The 18,828-nt window shown below is 42.3% G+C and overlaps 1 long non-coding RNA gene across 3 annotated transcripts; it reads right to left on the bottom strand.

Moving 5' to 3' along the window:
- Positions 1-1,417: 1,417 nt before the first annotated feature.
- LOC127392006 (uncharacterized) lies at positions 1,418-11,134 on the bottom strand. Of its 3 annotated transcripts, XR_007891161.1 has the most exons (4): positions 10,898-11,134; positions 10,192-10,314; positions 5,243-6,918; positions 1,418-1,642 (listed from the first exon to the last, which is right to left on the bottom strand). It is a non-coding gene; the product is annotated as an uncharacterized LOC127392006 (long non-coding RNA). The 3 variants fall into 3 exon arrangements; XR_007891159.1 differs by lacking the exon at positions 1,418-1,642 and having other exon boundaries at positions 1,654-6,918; XR_007891160.1 differs by lacking the exon at positions 1,418-1,642 and having other exon boundaries at positions 1,654-6,817.
- Between the last annotated feature and the right edge of the window lie 7,694 nt (positions 11,135-18,828).

The raw sequence follows: 18,828 nt of genomic DNA, 5'->3' as shown, positions 1-18,828 counted from the left end.
TCTTTCTAGTAAGTGATAAAGAGGAGTTGCCTGTTTATGTCCACAGCTATTGCAAGACCCATTCAGCTCCAAATGCTGTTGTACCCAACCACCCTCTTAGCCCTGTAGAAGCTAGGAGAGCAGAAGGGAATACATTTCTTATCGCAAGGAGTAAGACTTATCCATCCATTCCTTATTCATCTGAAGATAAAAATCCTGTCCCTCAGGTGAATGTGAATTGAGTCACTTAAAAAAAAAAGAAAAAAGAAAAAAGAAAAAGGAAGAAAAAAAAAAAAAAGGATCTGTTCAGATTTTTCTCCTGTGATCCAGCTGTGAGGAGTTATGAAGTGGGGGATGGCTTGTGCATGCACACCCACTGAAGCATTAGTCCTTGGCTTGGTAGCAGGCAGGCAGACAGACATGAAGAGGCAGTCTGTCAGGGCAACTCACAAGCTATTGCAGAACAGAAGGTTTAGTCCAGCTTTGAGATTCAGACAGGAGGATCTCATCTCTGCTAGGCTGTAAAAAAGTGCAAGCAATATCAACTGTTCACAGTTAACCTGATGAAAACCTGTTTCTCCGTTTGCAGAGAAATGACAGGACAAATATGGAAACCCTGCCACAGGCCTTGGGAGCAGGATGCCATGGTCTCATGGCTCTGGGCCTGAGCAAACTGGGCTGCTGGCCTCCTGGGGCAGAGGATAGCAGAGACATCTGCATGGCTTTGCATGGCATCAGCCTGGATCCAGCAGGACTACTGAGCTCTGTACCAGTGCTAGCCAATGCCTCTGCCTTCTTGCACTTCTCTACTGTGCTCCCAGGCACTTGGGAGTTCAGGCTGTGCTCAGACTGATTTAATGGTTTAGTTTTGGGCTCCAAACCCACCCAGACATGGCTATGGTTAATGTTTTAGCTATTTAGTGCTCAAAAGTATGCATGGTTCTAATACAGAGACCTTACTTCTCGAAGCTGATGTTAATCTTGGAAGAGTATAATTTAGAAGTGTTTTCCTTATGCAATCAGTCTTAAAAGCACACATCAATAAAATGCATTAGGTCAGCTCAGTGACTGGGGAGTAGCAGCCTCATGACAGCATTTGGATCATACTCAGGGGTGACAGTGCCTCTCGTGCTGGGTCTGAAAGAGAGCTGTGATACACCGTGCAGACAGGTCTGTCTGCGTGGAGCTGTGGTTTGTGAGACAACAGCTTCTTTGGGGATGCAAAGGTCAAAGATGGGGAAGGCAGGACTGAGCACTAGCAGCTCCATCAGGCCCCTCCTACTCTGCAAGGTGATGCATTCCCGAGTGCCATCCAGCATGGTAATGATATCATGAGCACAGTATCTGCCACAGAAGAACAAGGGATCTTCATAATGGCCAGGGGAGAAAAGAGGGCCTTAGTAGCAAGGTGTGTTAAATGACAAACACATGAGAAATCTCATTTCAAAGGGTTTAAACGGGTCTTGTGCCAGAACAATTCCTGGATCCAGGCACTAGGTAGAGCAACTGAGCAGGAAGAAGAGTCTGACATGGGCAAGCTCAGGTGGATTTTCAGCTGTCACTCTTCGTACAGATTGTCTTCTTTTAAGTGATGCAGAAATTATGATCATGTTTTCTTTACCATCATTCCTGCCTCGATATGCAAGGTTTGATCCTCAAAAAGCTGAAAAAGAAATAGGAATTTTCCTGTGAATGCAGTGGACTTTGTTTCATGTCTTTACTTTGCATTTGGATTGACATTTTTCAGACAGTGACTGCTTAACAACAGAGAAGCATGTTACTGTGGTTCATATACTATCATGATTTTTTTTAACTAGAGACAAAACAGCAGCTTTTTCAGATGGAGTTAATTTTGCATTAAATATGATTCATTCTTTTTCATGTGCCTCCACAAGCGGTAAGTTTTCATTTCCATAAAACACCCTCACTTCAGAAGCACCAGAAAATGTGCCAGCTCTGTGCCTTTTGAATAATGAAGTAACCATGTTTGGTATGAAAACATAGACTACAGCAGTTTAATTAAGACAGTTCTGGAAAAGTGAACAAATATCAGAGCAAATGTTCATCATTAAATGAAAGACAAATTGCTACATTTTGTTTGGATAGTTTATATATTTGGCAAGGGAAGACATATCCTAGACAAAGACAGCTTTCTTCCAGCTATTCCTAGAGTGAAGCTGTATTTAAAGGTGGAGGCAAGATGGGTTTTAATCACAATATTGAACTAGTCAAGTGTAGCCTGGAGTAGGAGAAAGAGTATATGGTGCTACTACTTAGAAATGGCATCCCTTCTCATTTACTTTCCAGCACAGATGAGGAAGCCAAGCTGCTCATATAGGAAGGAATATTAGTATTGTAATCCTGGCTGGTGAAATTCAGATTTCTTATCCTGGGGGGAACTTCAAGGGGAACTTAGTTTCATTCTAGAAGCACAAAAGAAGAACAAAAAAATACTTCACTCTGACTGTTCTTACATATTTTGTTTCAGCTGTGTCACTCTGAAATTAATGTGGTAATAAAGTCAAACTGAAATGTTACAACCTATTATCTAACAAACATTTTTATAACTTCCCCCAAACATTTTGACACAGTCACAGTACACAACCATGAATTAATTTCATTTCTTTCAAATAGCATTTGCTGGCAGAAAGCTGTTACATTTACAATTGTTGATAAAACTCTGATTAGAAAGGAACTGATGAATGAGCATATGTATTTCTCCACCAGAGACACATGGACAAACTTTGAAATGCTTGAACCTCACCTAGGCCTGGAAGCAATCCGCTAATAGAGGGATGCTTCCACACACAGGAGATTGGGCTCTCCCATGACCAGCCTGTCTCTGCAGAGTGGACTTCTCCACAAATGTCCACATCATCATCTGCTCCAACAAGGAGCTTTCCATCTTTGACTACCTACCTTCTTCTAATGTAACTGTGAAAGGAGGAATAAATGAAAGAAAAAGCATATTTAATGTCCCCCAAGTGTCTGAAATATCCTTTACTTAATTTTCTTCAATTTTCTTACTGCCTCAGCAAAATCTTTCAGAGGCCCATATTCCAAAAAGTATACTGACTGCAGTGCTGTCCTCCCTAGTCTGTGATTGATCTTGTTGTTTTCTTCTCTGTTTGTTTGCTTGGGTTTAGATGCATTACCTTTACACTTTAAGACCCTCGGGGTACACAGCTCTTATCTGTCACACCCCATTTACCACCGAGCTTTTTGCCCATCAGCAGTGCTACCTAAATAACAAAGAAGACAGTAATAACAAAGTCAGCTGAAGAGAAAAGGAGCCCCCAGATGTCCAGAGAATGGGTGGCAACAAAGGTAGAGTGAGGAAGGAAACAGGGGTTAAATCTAGCAGGCACTAAAAAATTCCCTAATCCTGGCCTGCTGGGCGGGATATTGGTCCCTTGGGGTGAGCTGGGACACTTGGATCCAGCCAAGGCAAGGATATAAGAAGGGCTGTTGTACAACTGGATCCTTCCCCATGGGAAAAACAGGGGCTTCAATCTTTCCACCTGGAGGCATTGGTTCTTCCTCACCCCTGCCTCCATCAGGGGCACTTAATGGAAGTGGCAGGGCTGGGAGCACAGGCTGCCTCAGTGGAGGGAAGGAGGCATCTTCCAGTTGGGCACCCCCAGCTGGAAGCAGTGAACTGGAGCCATCCTGCCAAGTGGGCAGCACTCCCCTCTCGTGACACAGGCACCGAATCTCTGGAATTTCATCCACAGCTGGAGGACAAAAACAGGAAATTTTCAGAAAGGGAGACTTTGTCTTGCCATGTTCCTGACAGGAGACAGCAAGCCAGGCCATAGTCTCTGTCAGTGCTCTTGAATACATTAAATTAACACAATCAATTGGTAATGCAAAGCAAAAGGATGAAATAAAGCATTGCTCAATTATAAGTACTGGGAGATCACCCAGCTCTTAAGAAAATAAGTGAAAGGTTATCTCAAACAAATATTTTAAGTGCAAAGTCACTGCTTACTTTTCCTTCTGCATGGTTGGTAAGTCAAGTGTATGTAATGTCAGCCTCAGGTGAGATCTGATTTCTCTCATGTTTTCATGGGATACTTGGTACTCTACCATAAAAAAGGTCAAAGGTTGAGAAAAGCCCTCTAAGAGGAAGGAGTTAAAATACTTTACAAAAAAAAAAAGAAAAGAAAAGGAAAGGAAAAAGCAAACCCACAACAACACAAACCTAATGAGCAGACACCGAAGAGCAGCAGTAGTACAGAAATGGATCTGTGCACTCCACTGGGAGACAACACATCTGTCCTGACTAGTTATTGTATCACTATGAAACACAGTGGGTCAGAATATTATTCGGATTAAATCAGAATCTAAGACAAAGGAAATGTAATTTAATTAACCCATTCTGAATGGTTATAGGCAGGGATAATCAAGGGCAGAAGCTGCACTGAAAATAGCTTCTCAGCAGTGACTAGGACAAATATCAAAATGAGGAAACCTGTGGAAAAACTGAGGATTATGCGAAAAAAATGCTAATTAAACATTAATAGCTTCTATGTATTTAATTACTCTCAGCCCAAAGGAACCCACAACATTTTGCAGCATAATATAGAAGCTAATTAAGAGAGGTCACTTTATCCAGTACTGAAATGGATTTGCCTCCTGTGTATCTGGCTGATAACAACAATTATTAACGGCACAGCAGCAGTAGTGAAAAACTGCATAGGTCTGAAAGTATAAAAGAATGCCAAGACCATCTGCAGCATCTGGTAGACAGGTCACTCAGCCTGGGCTCAGGTTTAATTTGGAAGGAAGTTTGAGTTTATCCCTTCAAAAGCTGTGCTGGTAGGAACCAACCCCTCTGAAGTTTGCAATGCAGAGTCTATGCCTGAACTATTCTTCCCCACTCCTCTTACACACAGCAAAGGGAACCAGGTACTTTCAGGACATGACTCTCATGATCAAAAACAGGCATTTATTTTAAATTGAGATGAATCACATCCTGAAATTATAATCATATCTTGGCTATAAAGGGAGCCTGGACCAGTAATTTGAACAGCTTTATTGTAAATTTATTTCTTTCTCTCACATGAAGGCCACTTGATGCATATAGACACTAGGTGCTGTGTGCAAGACAATAGATTTTGCTGGGTTGATTTTTTTAATTTTTATTTTAAGGAAGAGAAGAAAAATATAGAAAAAATGAAGTATTTTCAAGATAATAAAATGTATGCTTTTCTGGTCACCAGTTACTCTAAAGGTGATGATATTTTTCTATGCTTCTCACCTTCATATTTCTTGCTACTGTAACATTCCCTCTTCCATTTTCTGTACATGTTTATGCTTTGGAGGTGGGAGCAGCTTCTAAGTTCCAAATCACCATACCATGGGAGGAAAAATAGTTCAGGATACTTGGAGAAAGACTATGAAACTCACAATCCTCTTCCCACTCTTTCCCCTTCCTCCTTTTTTTTCCTTTGAGTTGAACATAGAGATAGTAATTGCTTGAGGGGGCAGAGACAACAGCAAGGACTGCCAAGCCATAATCTGAGCAGACATTCAGGGAAATAAGAAGAAATCTGGTAGGCAAAGTTTCTGGAACAAGAAATAGCTGTAACAGAAAGATAAGCTTTCTAGAACAAACTTCAGGTTGTTCAGGAATAAGCTGTGGTTTAAGGGGCATGTTACTGATTTGAACAAACTCTACGTCTAGCCCAGCCTGCTTTTATGCTTTTGCTTTTAGTCTTCCAAAAAAAGAAGAAGCATGTGTAAAAATCAATATTTCTAAATATTCCATGAGTATGGTGACCTGGATAAGTAATAAAAACGACAATACTAAGTCCCCAGAGATGGACTGAGAAACAGTGGCTTTAGTGACTAGCATGATATTTGTCAACATGGAAAAGTTACTTATTTCTTAAAACTTTCTAGTGTTTTTGAGAGTTACTATTTTCTCTGAGATTTTTCTCTTTCAAGAGTACTAAAGGGAATTTGTCATTGAGCAGAAATGAATTATGCTCAACATTCAGAAGAGGCAAAAATCGGTACCTAGGTATTACCTCCAAGTAGCTGATTCTGAAGATGCAACCAGAAGCACTACAGAAAGAATCTTCTGCAACCTCTTTTCAACAACTACGATGACATTTAGACCTTGATATTCTTTTATAGCTACATGGAAAGCTTTCATAGTAGATAGACATAGTAGATGTCAGCTAAATATATAGATACATATTGTCCAGCAGCTAAATTATCCTCTCAGGTGTCTTGCTGCAAATGGATGAAATTAATTTGTATAAAGACGTGTTAAAACCGAGCCATATTCTGAAAGGTAGGGTGCAATGTGAAAGCAGACACAAAGCAATGTGGAAGACTGTCAAGAAGCAATGTTATGAAGATCCAGCAGGATTTTTTTTTTAAAGCGTTCAGAACAGATGGTATGACAGGTCCATATCCTCTATGCAAGAGAGATCAAAAGCTGGAAGAATGGTGTATTTTCAGTTCATTAGGTTTAGACCATCTGGTTGTGGTGGAAGATTTTGAACTCAGCAAATCTAGGTCCTCCAGAGCCCTCATGAGTCAAAACATCTCAGTCCTCTCTGGTTTTTGCAATGAAATCATGCAAAAGCTACAAGTTTACCTTTGCCTCATTCTACCAGTCAATCCTATCTGCCCATACTCTGCTTTTTCTCTTCATTCTTTAAACTCTGTGAAATTTCCATCATCATTAGATGGCAATTTACCAGTCAGATTCTGCTTTTAATTGCTCTTACAAGCTTTCTTTAGGTGCTTCTTTCCTGGAAAATCCCTTGGGAGCATTGTCGTCACAGATGCTGCCACCAAACACATACAGAGATTAAGTGACCTGTGCAACGTTACAAGAGAAACCAATATCAGAGGCAGGTCTTCAATTCAGGAGTGTCTCTCATTCTTCTTCCAGGATGATGATAACAGCTTTTCCTTTTCCTGATTGAAAACCAAGCATGAGGAAAAGAATTTAAAACCATAGTCAGTATTGAGGGCTAATTCACTAACAGTATGAGAACTTCAAAGTTTTGAGGATATAAGGATGGTGCTACACATAGAAAATGGCAGAGCTGTCATGTGGCCTTTGGGCTGGGTGAGGTGTCTTATCTAGTGGTAGAGCTGACATTCAGCAGTAGCTTGTAGACACCAATTTCATAAATCAACTCAACAAACCTGAGTGCCTAGGACCATCTGGGATGCCCTATGATTTCTGAGATATCTGCATGAGGCTGATGTGCTCCACAGCATCAGTTTCAACACAGCACCAACAGACTCTGACAGAAGTACCAGTTGTCTTGCTCATTGAGAATAGTTTAAGTCCTGGAGCCACTAGAGAGGAGGAGCAGTCCTTTAGGCTTTCAGGGGAATGTGGAGGACCCTGTGGTGACAGGAAGGGTGACGAAAGCCTAAGCAGAACAGTCAAGTACAGGACACAATGAGTTGGAACAAGCCTACAGTCCATGAGTTTGAGCAGTGGCCACGTGTTGTCACCAGTGCATCCCCTCTTTGCATGCACCATATGAGACTCTGAACAGTCACCTTAGGCTGAACCCACACAAAAGATTTTGACACTAAAAACCATGCCCAGGGAGAGCTAGAACACAGTGCTTCCAAACGTGTTTCACAGGCAGCAGCACACCAAGTTTCGGGGCAGGGTACACAATCCCTTAGTAGGAAACTCAAAAGGAGATGGAGCATTCTGCTTCAGACACAGGCACCTACAAGAAGCCAGGTTCCCCATCAGGCACTCACACAAAGGGATTGCTTTGGGGCAGGGGATGGCAACTGCCTGAATCTTTTAGAAAAGGCTGGAGAGAGAGTCCTTGCCTTTTCTGTAAAGGATGGGAGTTAATTCCCCCTTACCTGAGAAGCAATGGGCCATGGTACCACTATGAAACAGTGCAGATTCCTGTATTTCTCTCTTTCCAAGTTCCATGTAGGCATGGAGTTGGAAGTGAACAGGGGAGGAAGATGGCATCCTTCCTTTTTGGCCTGGGATACAGAAACATGAGATCTTTGGTGCTAAATTATGAGAGCACATCAAAGTCTCATCCCGTGGCCCAGCAATTTCAGCATCCAAGTGCAGAGGGGATGTCTGGGCTCTGGCTCCAGCTGTGCTCTCTGTGTGAAAGTATTCCTGGACGAAACTGTACATTGGCTGAGATGCAAGGACTGAACCCAGGGATGCTACTGAGATGAGTGCTAGCTTTGTCTTGCCTTCACAAATTCCCCACAGGACTGGAGGTTAGAAAATTAAATCTGCCTCCCCTCCCCCAGTCTAAAATTATGATTGCAACTGTGACCTACAGCATGGATCTGTCCATCCCAAAAGTGACCCTCCTTACAGGCCTACCCAGAACAAGTGACGTGCTCTGTTTGCTGCACATAGGGGATGCACAGGCAGCCTCACACAGCATCTGTCCAGCAGACAGAGATGGAGAGATGGTCTCAGCCTGAAGCCATATCCAGGGCTATAACCCAACCCTCAGCAACAGGATGAGCTCCCTTGCAATCTGTACCCATCAGGAAATAGCAAGTGTGTTGCTGCAGTGCTAGTGGTCTGAAAATAGTGCTAGAGAGCACTGATGGCATCTACGAGACCATTTATTGCATGCAGGAACACAAGACCTTCATAAGATCTGTTCAAGTGTCTCCTTCTCCGTGGCTGCACACAAATCTCAAGCCAAAGTGTGTTGTCATCTTTGGAGTATATTAATTCAGGTCAAAATTGAGATTAATGAGCCTTTTTCAAGTTATTACACATTCTAGCATAGCATTTGGTCTGAAGGCCAATTTGCCCATGTTGTAGTGTTCTGGGACTTCTGGAAAATTATCTCATAGAATCACTGGAGAGCAGCCTAGGAGAATTTTGATTTTTGTCTAGGGTTACTAATATTTATCTCTGAATGATGGATCAGCTACATTATACAGTTCATATTTCTCATAAGACTTTTGCTCATAAATCAAGAGGGATACAGCCTCTTATGTACTTCATCTAATGAAATATAGATTAGTCTGTGGGAAGGTTTTTGGAAGTCAGTTAGATGAAAGTCAGCCTGTGCTTCTTCTCACCAGCCCTTTTTTTTAAAAAAAAAAACCAAACCTCGAGCCAGATACATCCATTAAAAAGATATTAACACAGGGAAATTTTGTGGAGTCAAAATGAGAAATTATTTGTGAGGTATAAACAGGCAAGTATCTTGTTCAGATTATAAGACACTACTGAGCTGCAAAGTAACTTCCTAAACAACCTACTTATTGCAGTCCTACAAACGTATTGAGTAAGTTTGTTTCCATAAAGTTTGTCCAGGATTGGGGGTAACCTTACAACACTGCCAGTACATGCTGACACAGCACAGGTTACACGCACCTCATGGAACCAGTGCGTTACCATTGCAAAATGAAAATACCCAGCTCAGCATGGGTTGGCTCTAAGGAACTGGAGATTAATACAGTCTCACTTCTGTTCTGTGTAAGCCACCCAGCCCTCACTTTAAGGCCTCTGAGTCTCATTTTCACCTCCACAAGATAACTGCCTTCAACTTGGTGTAAATCAGGACCAAAGAAGGGGCAACTGAGGACTCCCAGGAGTGGCTCTTTCTGCCCAAAAGCAGCATACAGCCCAGCTCTCAGGTAGAAACCTCACAGGAACCCAGGGAGAGGGGAGGAAAGCAGCTCTGCTCGCTTGCCTGCCATCCAAGAAGCAGCTCTGGACAACTTCCCAGGTGTTCTGGCTCCCAGCTCCCAACCACTGATGCATTTCCTCCATGGTTGGGACAGGGAGTGAGGCTCAGGCTGGTAACCACAGCAATGTTCCATCATAGTCAACTGGGTTGGGCTGTGCTGGTTACCACCAGTTTTTCATAGGCATGACCAGAGCTAAGAGCTGGCCAGGGTGCACATAAAAAAAGATGGTGGTCCAGGATGAGGGAATGTGAAGAAGAGGGGATGGCAACCTCTGGGAAAGAAAACAGCAAAGAAGGAGGGGATGGGTAGTGGAGAAAAGGAGGTAAAGGAGCCCCAGGGGAGCAGTGGCCCAGGGCATGGAGGAGGACATACTTGGAGACTAAAACAGACTGATATCAACCACTGCAAGCCCATTTTACAGTGGAGTAAGTGGAATGATGTTAATATACAAGAGCTATTTTGTGTCCCAGAAAAACATCTTGGGGTGAACAATGAAGCTGCTGCTCACACAGAGCAGCCCCTTACTCTGCCAGTAGCTCCAAGGACGGAAGCAGAGATTATCCACACCGTAAAGCAACATGGAATAAGTAGCTCATCACAGTGGCTGGAAGTTGGGGAGGACATATTAAAGAAGCAGCTCCGTTCTCCCTAAAGGACATAATAGAGAGATAATAGAGATTTCCTGAGAGACCCAGTCAGAGATGATAGAAAAGCACATTTCCCATTATCTGCTTATCTAAAAGGTGATTACTGGGTGTCACTCACAATCAGCCTTAAGGAAACAATGCACTGCAGCTTTAAGCATGATAATTCTTGTCAAATTCAGGTAACAGAAACATAATCACAGTGTTCATTCCTCCCAGGAAGAATACTCTTGCAATTTTTTAGATACAGAAGTTGTCCAAGTACAGTAGTTCATACCACTCAGATTGACAGAAATTTCTTTGTAATGAAGTTTGGGAATAAATAATACTGTGAGAATCCTGGATTTTTGCTAGTTCAGGGAACAGTTTAAATTTGCTCCCCTGATCTCCACGGATCTTGAGGGATCTGTGTGTATGACAGAACCACCAGCCTCTGCTCTGGCTCTCTGAGAAGACAGCAAAATGATCTGAGGACCCTCTGCTAAGAATAGCCAAGTGAATATTCAGTAGTCCCTGTCGAGCTTTTTAGAAGGACACAGTGAAATCAAAGGGTTCTTTAGGGAGGAGAAAAGGGTAATTTTTGGTACCTCTCTCTCCCTGGCTTTGTCTCTCATCATTGCCTGGTCCCTGGTCAGTTTGAAAATAGTGTGTACCCCAGTGTTAATGTATGATCCTCTCCAGGCTTGTTGTATATTTAGTGTTCAAGTCTTGAATGCCTATGTTCCTGAAGACTCTCTTAGAAGGAAAGTAAGTTCCAAGCTCGTTTCATTGCCTTCTTCTCTCCTCCTGTTCTTCCTGATCATGAGAAGAGCTTGTCCGGCTTGTTTATTTTTAACTTAATTATTTGCTGTGTGGTGCCATAGCTGTTTACACATGCAAAACTGTGTGGAGTCAAACACTACCTGCAGCACTGGATCATTTCTAAACTTCTCATAAGAGAGTCCAAATTTCAGGACTGAATGCAAATAGAAGTGTTCACCAGAGCACAACTGCTGCCAAGAATAAAGAACAGCATTAATGAACAAAGTTGTCCTCAACAAATTAAGTAAATGGCAAAAGGAATAAATGACAAGGCTGACATTTTAATAGAGGACTTTCTTTCTGAGTCATAGCAGTGGGTTGTGAACCGTGTTGAGCTTACAATCAAAGGGTGTTGATTAACTTTTTTCAAATTGCTCAGCAACATGTGCTATTTCATACACTTAGTTCAGGTGTCCATAAACTATTTCTTGCCCCATTTTTTACAATGTGATTATTTTTAGACTTTGCACTCTTTCATTTTCCTTAGGTAGCAGGTGCTCTTGAAAAAAACACTAGAATTTAAAAAACAAAATGCAGAAGAGGAAGACAAAAATTACATTCATGATGAAAAGTGTGAGGTTTTCCACCAGGCTGGAGAGGCCTTTGTCAGTCATTTCTACATATAATTTATTACCTGTTTTTGACAGAAATGGCTACAGAGTATGTAGATATGCTAAACTTACCATGTGCCCTTTCCACCACTGCAGATTTGCATTCACACCAAAGTTTTTTTCTTTTTTCTTTTTTTCCCAGCTGGATGTTACTTATGGGTACTGAGATCCCAATCATTGCTATTTATTTGTCCTCCCCAACAGCTTTCTATCATGGCACCTAAAGGTGAGTGTTTATACACAAGGGAAAAGTATCACCCAGTTTTAACTTGGTTACAAACTTTGTGGTATCAGGTATAAAAGGCTTCTTTAAAGTCCACTTATGTGACTCAAAAACTTCTGGATGTTCTTATTTAAAAAAAATTAAAAGGGAAATGTAGAAATGCAGATGTTGTTAAGTCTTATTCTTGATAAACTGCTTTTATCAACTCTGTGTTGCTTTGCACAGAACTGGACCACAAACATACTACATAACACTGTGTTCATGGGGAATAAAAGATAGCTGTTCAATATTGCCAATCCTTTCTCACAAGCTGAGACTACATGGTGGAGGAACTATCCTGGAAAATGTTCCATTAACAAGTCTCAGGTGCTAAATTCTAATCCACCTTGGAGTGCCAATCACACCGAAATTAGCCTGTGTCTCAGTACATCATTATTAAAACAAGCAGCTGATTCCTATTAGAAGTAGTAGAAAGAGGTTCATCTGTAATAATTTCTCCAAAAGACACCTTGGAGAATCAATATACGTGTGAAAAGTCCAATGCATTCAGCTGCATATTGTAGGTGATGAGAGGCTGACACCAAACAGAAAGAACTACAAAATAAGCAATGTTGATAGTTACTTCTCAGAAGCCTTCTTAACTACTGTTATACTGACTAACAGCTATAGTTAATAATCACAGAATCTTAGAATGGTTTGGGTTGGAAGAGATCTGAAAGATCATGTAGCTCAAACTTTCCTGCCATGGGCAGGAACACCTCCCACTTTACCAGGTTGCTCAGAGCCCCACCCAACCTGGCCCTGATCAGGGATGGGGCTTCCACAACCTCCATGGGCAACCTGTGCCAGTGGGTCACCACACTCACAATGAAGAATTTCTTCCTAACAGCTAACCTAAATCTCTCGGTTTGAAACTGTTCACCCTCATCCTATTACTTCATACCCATGTTAAATGTCCCTCCACAGCTTTCCTGTAGGCCCCTTCAGGTTCTGAAAGGCCACTATAAACTCTCCCTTCTCTTTTCCAGGCTGAACTGCCCCAACTCTCTTGGCCTGTCTTCATAGGAGAGGTGCTCGAGCCCTTTGATAATTTTTGTGGCACTCCTCTTGACTCACTCCAACAGCTCCATGTTCTTCTTATGTTGGGGGCACCAAAACTGGACACAGTACTGCAGGTGGGGTCTCACAAGAGCAAAGTAGAAGGTGAGAACCACCTCCCTCGACCTACTGGCCATGTTTCTTCTGTTGCAGCCCAGGATACCGTTGGGTCTCCAGGCTGCAAGCTCACATTCCTGGCTCAGATTGAGCTTGTCATCAGCCAGCACCACAATAAAAGGCTTAAGAGAAAATGGTAACTACACAGATAAATAACAGTGAAGAAATGGGGACCCCACCAGTAAACATTTCTAAACTCAGATGATTCTGCAGTATTTATAACAAATGCTATACCTCTGCTTAGCTGTGAAGCACATGTACATGGCATCTGGTGACCTACAGGCTGAGAGAAGATAAGGACAAATACAGTGCCCTGCATCTTGTTACTAAGCACGATTTCAGCACTCCTTCAACATTAAAGCAGCCCAAAGATCTAAATAGGGTCAATAAGGTAAGCTCAGAGATGTTATCCCCCACCGACAGAAGAGCACAATTTGTATTTCTGAACCTTGTGACATGTTGACTTGCTGTAAAAATCAAGATTTCAGATCTACTAAGAAAATGCTAGTTATTCCACCTGTTCCTCCTATTTTAAGGCACTTTAAGACCGAATTATGTGTTGGTCCTTCACAGCCCGAATGTTACCTTGGGGTATGTCCAGTTACCCACTTGAGATGCTCACTCTGACAGAGGAAACATCTTCACTGAGACCCAACACACATTCAGCACACAAGGAATCAGTGTCACAATGAAGAGTTTTGCATCACCAGCCAGATCATGTTTTTTTTATGCTGGAGAGTAGGTGCAGTAGATCAAAATAAGAAAAGTTCACTGCTGTTTCCTAAGAAGTAGAATCCATGCCATTTGTGGGGGTTTTCTTTACTGATCCCACACTTAATCCAGTCTGAGCACTGTACAGGTTTTAGTTATGTTTTATTTAGCGGTCTGGGAATACTTTGTACTCTCACTGTTTACCCAGTGATATTCTGGCATGAATAACAAAGTTGCCATATGCTTCTTCTAATTATCCATTATCCTCATTATTTAGCCACTGTCTGATTCTCAACTGCAAAAAGTCCAGCTCAGCATCAAGGCTTAGATTCAAACAAACGAATTTTTCAAGTTACTTTAGGTTAACTAAAAAAGAAATCTTAGTGGCAAATTACACATTTATTAAGATAGATTACTGAGATTCCCTCCAGGACATGAAATTAAAAGCAATGTGCCGTGTGAAAGGTTACAACACAAGGCTGGGAAGTTTATTTCATCAGCTTTTGCAATTTTTCCCTGATGTTTTGTATCTATCTGGGACACATTTGCCTCAAAATATAGAATTTCCAGTCAGGAAGAAGGTAGGAATATAGGGGCTTTACTAGCAGATATAAATATGTGATCATCCCACTGTACTGAGTGCTTATCAGGCAGCACCTTGACTACTGTGTCCAGTTGTGGTCCACACTATTCAAGAAAGATGCAGACAGTCTGGAAGAGATCTAAAGAAGGACCACAAAGACCATCACAGGGCTGGAGAACCTACCCTATAAGGAAGACTGAAGGAGTCTGGTCTTTTCTCCCTGGAGAAGAGATAGCTCAGGGCAACCTCTTCACATTTTCCAATACTGAAAGGGTGGCTACAAGTAGGATGGAGTCTCTCTCTTCACAAGGACCCACATGAAGAAGACAAGGGACAATGGGTATAAGTTGCACAGGGAGAGTTTTCATCTTTATATAAGTAAGAATTTTTTTACAGTGAGAACAACCAACCACTGGAACAACTTCCCCAGGGATGTGGCAGATTCCCCATCACTGGAGGTTTTCAAGATCCAGTTGGACAGGGTGCTAGATAATCTCACTGAGGTTCCCTTTCCCAAGAAAGACTGGACCAGATGATCTTTCGAGATCCCTACCAGCCTGATCTGTTCTATGATTCTATAAAGAAATGTATAAAAAGGTGCAAATGTGTGGGGGTTTTTCTTAAAACATTGTGGGGTGGGATGGTCATGTTTTGCAGACAGGAAATACAATCATGGGTTGCTTCTGAAAGTTTTAGAGATGCACATTTGACCTAAAGCCAACCCCACCCACTCCAGCCTCTGCACTGAGCCTTACACTGAGACTTTTCTGGTGCTACTGAGAAACTCTGGTTTCTCACAGAATCACAGAATCTTAGGGGTTGGAAGGGACCTCGAAAGATCATATAGTCCAACATCCCTGCCAGAGCAGGGACACCCAGAGCACATCACACAGGAATGTGTCCAGGTGGGTTTTGAATGTCTCCAATGAAGGAGACTCCACAACCTCTCCGGGCAGCCTGTTCCAGTGCTCTGTCACTCTCGCAGTAAAGAAGTTTTTTCTGATGTTCACATGGAATCTCCTATGCTCCAGTTCGCACCCATTGCCCCTTGTCTTATCACTGGACATCATTGAAAAAAGCCTGGATCCGTCCTCCAGACACTCGCCCTTAACATATTTGTAAACACTGATGAGGTCACCCCTCAGTCTCTTCTTCTCCAAGCTAAAGAGACCCAGCTCCCTCAGCTTTTCTTCATAAGGGAGATGTTAATCTTAATCATCTCTGTAGCTCTGTGCTGGACTCTTTCAAGCAGTTCCCTGTCCTTCTGGAACTGTGGGGCCCAGAACTGGACACAATACTCCAAATGTTGCCTCACCAAGGCAGAATAGAGGGGGAGGAGAACATCTCTTGACATACTAACCACACCCTTTCTAATGCACCCCAGGATGCCATTGGCCTTCTTGGCCACAAGGGCACATTACTGGCTCATGGTCATCCTCCTGTCCACCAGGACCCCCAGATCCCTTTCTCCTACACTGCTCTCCAGCAGGTCAGCTCCCAACCTGTACTGGTACATGGACTTGTTCTTCCCCAGATGCAAGATTCTACACTTGCCCTTGTTGAATTTCATCAAGTTTCTCCCTGCCCAATTCTCCAGCCTGTCCAGGTCTCACTGAATGGCAGTACAGCCTTCTGGTGTGTCAGCCACCCCTCCCAGTTTAGTGTCATCAGCAAACTTGCTGAGGGCACACTCTGTTCCCTCATCCAGGTCATTGATGAAAATATTGAATAGTACCGGTGCCAGTACCGACCCCTGAGGGACTCCACTAGTCACAGACCTCCAACTAGACTCTGTCCCATTTACCACAACTCTCTGACTTCTTCCTTTCAACCAATTCATGATCCACCTCACTACCTGATTTCCTACCCATTGGGATGCTCTGATCCTGAGCTTCCAAGAAGTGGTCCTTGTATGTTGACCAACTATCTTGAGCCCCTTTACCATCTAGTACCCTGTCCCATGGGACTTCTCTTAGTAATTGATTGAAAAGGCCAAAGTTGGCCCTGTGGAAGTCCAGGGTTCTGGTCCTGCTAGGCATCCTGCTCCTCCCACACAGGATCTTGTGCTCCACCATCTCGTGATCACTGCAGCCAAGGCTGTCATTGACCTCCATCCTCTGGTGTCTTCTCCATACTCCTGTGGTGGAGTGTTCACATTGTCTGATTTTAGGACCTTACATACAGGACCATTCAGAACCCCTAAGTATTGAGCTCACTGCTATCTGCCTTCAGGCAGCCTCTGTAAGAGACAAGAGACTCCTTCCCCAGCAGACCTGCAGAGTTTGCTTATCTCTCTTTCTCTCCACCATAGGTCTCACAGGAGCTAGTGAAGTCAAGAAACTGTTCTCAAACATCTGTGAGATTCCTGAAACCCTCCCCTTGTGCTGAGCACTCTGCCACACTGCAAAATCTGCAAGTATGTCTAACAATGACTGATGGATTGCTTTTTTACAATAATGTGAGATGTGAAATCTGACATGCTGTCCCATAACAAACTGGGTGTGAAAGATTTGAAGTTAGAATGTACCTTGGATATAATTTATGAAAAAGTACAACTCATTAACACTGTCACCATCAATGCAGAATGCCGAGAGCTTTCTGTATATGTGACGTGCTTCATCTACTGCATATGAAAGGGTTTAACAAAGAGCCAAGTGACACAGATGAGAGGTGATGGAAATGCACTAGAAGTAATTGCACAATGTCATTCTGTTTTCATGAAAGCAATGACTGATCCCAGCCTATTCCTCTGCCCTTCTTGCTGAACCTCTGATGATGAGACGTACCCAAAATGAAGAAGAGAGACAAAAACAACTGTCAGGACATAACAGGTTGCAGTCAAGCAATTGCAGAAATTATGGAACTTGGAATGCGTGTCCTGTCTCCAGCCAAGAAGGCAGGCCAGAATCACACAGCTGGTGAACTGGATCCATACTCCAACTACAGTCACCAAGGTAACTAATAGAAATCTTCAACTCTGGCTAACCAGAACTAGTCTCCTACTAGTCTGGAGATGGATCATCTCTACATGATTCACTCATCTTTGAGTTATGAACAACACGTGTGGCAAGTGACTTCATCTCAATTTACATTTATACCCCAGTTCTCCTAGCTGAACAGTACCACTATCTTAAAACAACCAAGGAAAAATATGACTGAGAATAAGGTGGAAAAATGTGAGCAATGTTCAGTACAAAAATTTTGCCTCATCCTCTCCATACAACTTCACAAGCTGTCAAATCTCATTTCTTTCTCATAAACGGTGATTTTTAGTTTTTTAGCTTTGTATGGGTATTTTGACATCCTTCCTGCAATAATGTGCAACGAGGTGAGTCACAGCTGACAAGGAGGAGGAGGGGAATACTGGAAGGCAAGTTATGAGCTAAAATCCAGGAAAGGAGCTTTTCATGAGCTGCCAAAGAAATTTTGACATTACTAGGCAATTTTAATGAGGTTATGCCCGGAAGTTTGCAAATGAACCACACAGTATTATCCCAGCATATGCCATTCATGATATGTGATGACAAATAAAGGAGTCATACTTGTGACTACTAGAAGATCCTCCCTGTCCTTACTCAGTGGGGAGAAAAGCCTAAGCTAAGCCTGTCTGGGTGCCTCCTATAGCCTTCCCAGTTCTCTTAAACAGCCACAAAACATTTGCTAATTTTTCTGAACTTTGGAGTTGCACTAAGTATTGATTCTGAAGAGAAGGAAAGACATTGTCTCAGGATTTCACACAATAAAGACTGGACCAAATGTGTCCACAGTTAGAGCAATCAGACATTTGTTTGCTTCTCTAAATTGTTTACCCAATTTGTCTTTGCAGTTTGGTGGCAGGTTGCCACCTCTTGAGAACTAGAAAGTATCCCTTCCAGAATGCAGTTTTTACAGCATGGAGTTAACAAAACATTCAAGGGCTCAATAGATTCTTGTCACTTTTCAGCCATCTTGCTTCATTAGCTATTTCCTTTGATTTCCAACTTGTCTCTTCTGGCTCCTGAAACATTATTTCTCATGGAGAATTAGCCTGATATAAAAAAAGCTGTTTGGCTTTCATTAAAATATTTTGTGGGTAGAACATTTCAATAGTGCTGCTGAGAGAGAGCTCCCCAGAAGTGTTTTTCATTCCATGCACTTTATTAACTTTAAGGTTACAATCATATGGAGGGCTGAGAATAAAAGCCTTTGCTGGAGTAGGCCAGAAGGACTTCCCACTTTGTAAAATGCACTTGGATTGTATCTTATTTTACACAATCACTTCTTCAGTTTGGAACAGTCCTTTTTTACACGAAGCCAGATTCTCTTTGACCTGGCTTATTTTTCAAAATTAATGGTATTTGCATCAGGCAGAGGAAATTCTGCAAAACTTTGTAA

Source organism: Apus apus, chromosome 1 (assembly GCF_020740795.1).
Source record: "Apus apus isolate bApuApu2 chromosome 1, bApuApu2.pri.cur, whole genome shotgun sequence".
Classification (NCBI taxonomy): Eukaryota; Metazoa; Chordata; class Aves; order Apodiformes; family Apodidae; genus Apus; species Apus apus.
Note: the sequence above shows the minus strand (reverse complement) of the source record. Positions and strands in the feature narration are given on the sequence as shown.